The sequence below is a fragment of the Chrysochloris asiatica genome, unplaced genomic scaffold, assembly GCF_000296735.1.
Source record: "Chrysochloris asiatica unplaced genomic scaffold, ChrAsi1.0 scaffold00304, whole genome shotgun sequence".
NCBI classification, from domain to species: domain Eukaryota; kingdom Metazoa; phylum Chordata; class Mammalia; order Afrosoricida; family Chrysochloridae; genus Chrysochloris; species Chrysochloris asiatica.
Window position 1 is genome coordinate 529,306 of NW_006408822.1, and position 6,496 is coordinate 535,801.

The following is a 6,496-nucleotide window of genomic DNA, read 5'->3' on the forward strand; positions in this document are numbered from 1 at the left end:
TACCTTTCATTGTACCACGCTGTTTTGACCACTGTAGCCGGGTAGTATATTTTGAGGTCGGGGAGTAATAGGCCTCCAACCTTACTCTTGTTCTTAAGCAGCACTTTGCTTATCCGGGGTCTCTTTCCTTTCCATAAAAAGTTTGTGATTGCTTTCTCCATCTCTTTGAAGAATGTCGTTGGTATTTGGATTGGGATCGCATTATATGTGTAAATTGCTTTGGGCAGTATTGACATTTTCACAATGTTAAATCTTCCTATCCAGGAGCATAGTACCTTCTTCCATTTTTGTAAGTCTCTTTTGTTTTCTTGTAGTAGTGTTTTGTAGTTTTCTTTGTTTCTCTGGTTACATTTATTCCAAGATATTTCACCCTTTGGGTAGCTATTGTAAATGGTATTGCTTTCCTTTTCAACACTGTCATTTTTGGTATAGATGAATCCAACTGATTTTTGTATGTTAATCTTATACCCTGCCAAAAAGTAAATGGCTTTTTAATAGAATGATTCTGATCCTGTGAAAACTAGCACCTGCTCTTCTTAAATGAATCCATGAAATGACCCACTACAGGAAAGAGGCCCTAACTTGGTTCATTAGGTCATGGCACTAGAACAAGAAATTTTCAAAAAAAATCATTCAGGAGGTTAGCTCTGACTGTTAAGAACAATCCCAAGACAGGCTGCCCTGCACCAGTATCAAGGTAAACAACCCCCTAGAAATTAACAGGTTGATTTCATGCAGATGCCCCAAGCTGGGGAATTAAATATTTGCTAGTTTTGTTTTTGTAGACACCTTTTCTGGTTGTGTAGAGGTTTTCCCCCACCAGAACTAAGAACTTCAGAAATAGTGAAAATCCTTTTGAAGGATATTATCTCCAAATTTGGACTTCCAGAGAAGCAAACACCTACAGATTAAATGGAGATTGCATTCAACATGGAGGTTTGAGATAATGAACCATACTCTAAAGAAAAGCAAATGGGACCACTTGTTGCCTTAGCCCTGTTTTGAATTCAGGTAGCCCCCAGAAGTGGGCTTAAATTGAGCCCTTATAAAGTTGTATACAGTAAACCTTCCCAGGCAGCTTTCCTTAACCCTCTACCTGACCTCAGCCAAGGTTTAAAGGTGCAGTGGTATGCACAGCACCTCCACCACACACTTTCTATTATTTGCAAAATAGCTCTTCCCAGGTCTGCTTCCTTCCCTACAAGTAACCTTACCCCTTCCAGCCTGGAGATCATACTCAGCTCAGAACATGGAGAGATGGACCTGAAAACCAGTTAGAAAAATGTGGACTAGACCCTGGGAAGTCCTTCTAGCCACCACGTCAGCTGTCAAGTTAGCCGGACTCAACTTGGACACAATGGGACTCTCATAAGACATTATTCCTCAGAGTGTAATAAACGTATCTGATTTGGTTTTCCTTTTGGAAGGCCATCCAGAAGCATCTGCAAAGATTACTGAGGGCTGGAACAAGAAATTATCCCAAACCCAGCAGCCAAGGTAGAAGGAGTCCCCACTTGGATTCACCACAGCAGGCTGAAGAAAGCCTTGTCTCCATGAGAAGCTGAAACTGACCCTACCAACCCTCATAAGGTAACATTGAGACGTACAACCCGCCCTGCTTCAGCCACAAACTGGGAGCTGGCTGACCTACGCACGGCTGAAGCATGAGCATGTCCACCGTGGGACTCATTTTAATTAGAGTTTGGGGTGTGGGAAAGGGGGAAATCTGTGTAATCTATACACCCACACCACCAAGGTGGGCCAAACAGTAACCACACTACTCTTCTATAGTTGCTATAAAAGAGAGGGCACCCTCCTAGTAACTTAATCTATAACCAATGGAACTGAGGTGGCCCTAACCCTTCTTGCACATCAACAGACCCAGATACTAAATGCCATCTAACAAAATAGATTAGCCCTAAACTGCTTACTGGCTGCGGAGGGAGGAGGGGTATGTGAGAAGGTTAATTTTGCTAACTGCTGCATGTAAGTAGATGACCAGAATCTGGCAGTAGAAGACCTTGTAAACATTCAGAGAGTTGTTCATGGCCCTATGCAAACTTGGAGTGGGTGGAACCACAGAGCCTATGGGGAGGGTAGTTCTTTACAGGGTTCAAGACCCTCATGGGTGGGGTCCTGTTTTATTTGGAATTTACTTAATCAGTCCACGCCTCCTCCCACTAGCAATTAGGGCCATGGAACTGCCCTTAAAACCAACAATCCAAATCAATACCAAAATACCATTCCTTACATAGATGCTACCCCTGGAAAAAAGGTCCCAAAGGGTATCAAAGGGGGAATGAACAGGAAAAGGTAAAAATCATTCAGTGCCCTCTCCCGCCCAGGAGGCAAACTAAAATACTTATCAGGTCACCAAATGGGACCAATCCCCCTAGTTTTCCCCCTGTCCTCAAGCAAGTATGCAGCCTGGCCCCTCCCCGGACTCTGACCCCATATAGGTCCGTGTTGCCCTCCATTTGGGGCTCAGAATCTGGAGAAATTAGCTCCTGTGAGTCAGCCGGCTTAATAAAATTTGAAACTCTGCTTCACCTCTCTGAGTGGTCTCAGTTTCTTTGACCACGAATCTAAAACTGCTATAACATTATAATCTGGATATTAAATCCTTATCATGTGTATGGTTACCAAATACTTTTTCCCATTCTGTAGTTTTCTCTTCACTTTCTTGATAATGACCTCAGTCAGTTTGCACTAATCTCCTGGTTATCACCATTCATGCCATTTCATGTTATCTCCAGTATTTCAGCTCTCTTTGGCTCCTGGGTCTAGGAGGTTCTCAGCTCAGGGACCCATGGTCAAAAGGGTACACTCTACTCCTGGCTTCACTTTCTTGATAATGTTCGTTGGTGCCAAACGTTCTTTATTTTAAAGAATTCTATTTATCTTCTGCTTTCAACAAGCAAGCTCTCTCTCCCTCTTTCTTTCCTTCCCTCCCTCTCTCTCTTGTCTTTATTTTGAGACAAATAGAAATCTTGGCTTCTAAGGAGCATTCTGGCTGTACTTCTTCAAAGATACATTTGTTCATTTTCTGGCTGTTGTTATTAAGTGCTGTTGCGAAGATTCATTCATAGCAACCCTATGGGTTTCCAAAGAGTGGCTGGTGGGTTTGAGCTGTCAACCTTGTGGTTAGCAGTCTAGTACTTATCATACAGGGCCACACCAATTCTTCTGGTGTGTGTGTTTTGTGTGTTTATGTGCCATGGAGTTGTTTCCAACTCACAGCAACCCTGTATGGGGTTTCCAAAGCTGTAAACCTTTACGGGAGCAGAAAGCCTCTTCTTTCTCCCGTGGAATGACTGGTAGTTTCGAACTGCTGACCTTGAGATTAGCAGCCTGATTTGTAACTACTATGCTATCACTGTGGACCACCAGTTCTTCTGGTGGTCCACGGTAATTCCCATATTCTTCACCAACACCATAATTCAAAGACATAAGTTCTTCATTCTTCCTTATTCATTGTTCAACTTGTACATGCACATGAAGCAATTGAAAATATCATCAATTTCCTGAGGCACATCTTAGTTCTCAAAGCAACATCTTTGCTCTTTAATGTTTAAAGAAGTTTTTTGCAACAGATTTGTCCACTGTAATACGTCATTTGATTTCTTGACTGCTGCTTCCATGAGTGTTGATTGTGGATACAAGAAAAATGAAACCCTTGACAACATCAATATTTTCTCCTTTTACTAGGATGTTTTTGGTCCAGTTGTGAGGATTTTTGCTTTCTTTACATGGAGATGCAATCCATGCTGGAGGCTGTTGTCTTTGATCTTCATCAGTAAGTGCTTCAAATTCTCTTTTTTTCCCAGCAAACTAGGTGTGTCATCTGCATATCTATATCAAGTTTCCATACTTATCATAGCAACGTGAAATGTTTTTAATCCCATGACAATAATTTCCTACAGAAATTTTAATTTCTTAGCTTCATTCAGTGATTTTGCTGGATCAACTATATACCCTGCTATTTATATGCCTTTTTTTAAACAAGAGTGATTGACACCAATAACATACTTAAGGTGTATTCACAACTAATTGACAGTTTAAGAATGACACTAAAGAAAATGTAAGGTCATTAGTGTTTAAAAAATAAAAACTTTGAAACACTTATATGTTGTTTACTAGGGACCATGTACTGTTGAAGAAATATGTTGCCAATATTAACTCATGTAATCCTCAAAACACTGCCAATGAGGTTGTTGCTCTTAATTACCACTGAGGTACCTACAAATCATGGTTACCCCAAGAGAATGAACAAAAGGGTAAAATGCTTCCTAGTCCTGTACCTGGAACCCTGGCAAGGTAGTGGGTTATGTGTTGGGCTGCAAACTGCAAGGTCAGCTGTTCCAATCCACCAGCCGTTCCAAGGGAGAAAGATGAGACTTCCTACTCCCATAATGATATACAGCATTTTCAACCCTATATAGGATCACTATGAATCAGAACTGACTAGACAGCATTCAACAACACCATTTTCATGATTTTTCAATGTTTGAGCCCATTGTTGAGGTTATTGTGTCAATTCATCTCGTTAAAAGTGAACTGAGCCACTGGTGCTGCCTCACATGCAGTGAGAGCTGTGACTGATGACAAAGTCATACAGAAACATTTGCTAATTGATGGGGATGGTGCTGGAGATGATTGAAGAATTAACCTGTTTGTGAAGGGTTTCATTAAATGGTGCAGCTCTGGATTCCAGGAAGAGGGATACAGTCAGTACCAATGGATGCTGAACACGCTGTCACAATGTGAATCATCAAAGGACAAAACCTTGCTGGTGTGTGATGTGAATCTCAGAGAAATGGAAAACTATGAACGCAAAAAATATTAACACGTTTACAAAGATATAGAGTGTAGCATAGCTGGAGCACATGAAAAAATTGCTGAGTGCAAAAAGCAAATTCTTCAAGCAAAACGAACATGAAGAAATAGCCAAGAATATGATGCTTTCGCAAAAGTAATTCAGCATCATCCAGACAGACATGAAACATTAAAGAAACTGGAGGCTCTAGGAAAAGAATTACAGCATCTTTCACATATTAAAGAAAGTGTTGAATATAAACTGGAATTGAGACGGAACCAGTTTCATGTTTTTCTTATTACCATCCATGAACTTCAGCAAACACTGGAAAATGATGAAAAGCTCTCGGAGTCAGAAGAAGCTCAAGAAGCAAGCACAGAAACAGATGCTAAGTCATAGACAAGCTAATTACCAAGAATATTGAACTAACTGTATGATCTTAGTGTATAGAAATTCTTGTGCTCTTGATATATTTTAAATGCTTGCCATAAAATATTTTGGTTCTATAATTAGTTCTCATTTTATTTGTATTTCTTCACATAAAAGAAAATAATTTCAGTGTATATATGGTCTTATTAAAATTCATTTTTATTCTTAACCTTAAAAATTTGAAAGCAACATTTCAGAAACGATGAATAAAGTGTTCTTAAACAGGAAAAAAGATGTCAGCTTGAGGACTAAAGTGTGCCTGACCCAAGCTATGGTATTTTCAATAACCTCATGTGCATGCGAAATTGCATGCTTTTGAGTTATAGTATTGGAGGAGAATATAGAAAGTGCCATGGGCTGCCAGAAGAACCAACACATCTGTGTTGGAAGAAGTGCAGCAGAGTGCTCCTTGGAGGCCAGGATGGCCAAACTTTGTCTCTCATACTTCAGACATTTTTCAGGAGGGACCAGTCACTGGAGAAGGATCTCATGTTTGGTAAGGTGGAGGGTCAGAGACGTAGAGAAAGACCCCCAGCGAGATAGATTGGCAAAGTGGCAGCATCAATGGGTTCAAGCGTGGCAATAATTGTGAGGTTGGCTCAGGACTGGGCAGTGTTTCATTCTTTGTGCATAGGGTTGCTATAACTTGGTACCGACTCGATGACGCCTAACAACAACAACCACAATGACATGTTGAAAGTAAGCAAAATGAAGTCTCACCATTTTCATTTCTAAGAAGCATTCCTGTTTTTTTTCTTCGAAAACAGATTTGTTTGTTCTTCACAAATACCTCAATGCAAATTCATGAATTTTTTTTTACATCTGTACATTTTACACAACAAATTAGTTTCTAACTCAGTAATTCATATACAAATTGTTCTGTGACATCGGTTGCTATCCCCACTACCCCTCATTCATCTGTACAGTTTTCTTGTCTTTCCATCTTTGCTTTTGGGCAAATCTTGCCTGTTTGATCTTAGTCTTGTATAGTTGATTGTTCTAAGAAGCACATTCCTCATGAGTGTTGTTTATTTTATATTTCAATCTATTTGGCTGAAAGGTGACCTCTGGGAGTGACTTCAGTTCAGATCAAAAGAGTATCTTAGAGTGACAGCCTCAGGAGTTCCTTCAGTTTCTATCAGTCCAAGTCTGATCCTTTTTTTTTTTTTTTTATGAATTTGAGTTTTGTTCTACACTTTTTTCTCATCTTACCTGGAAATTTCTATTGATTGTTGAATATCTTTACTAATA

General features: G+C 40.0%; 1 pseudogene; it reads left to right on the top strand.

Moving 5' to 3' along the window:
• Nucleotides 1-5,215, top strand: part of LOC102815924 — a 36,618-nt pseudogene extending 31,403 nt beyond the window's left edge.
• The last annotated feature ends 1,281 nt before the right edge of the window (nt 5,216-6,496 follow it).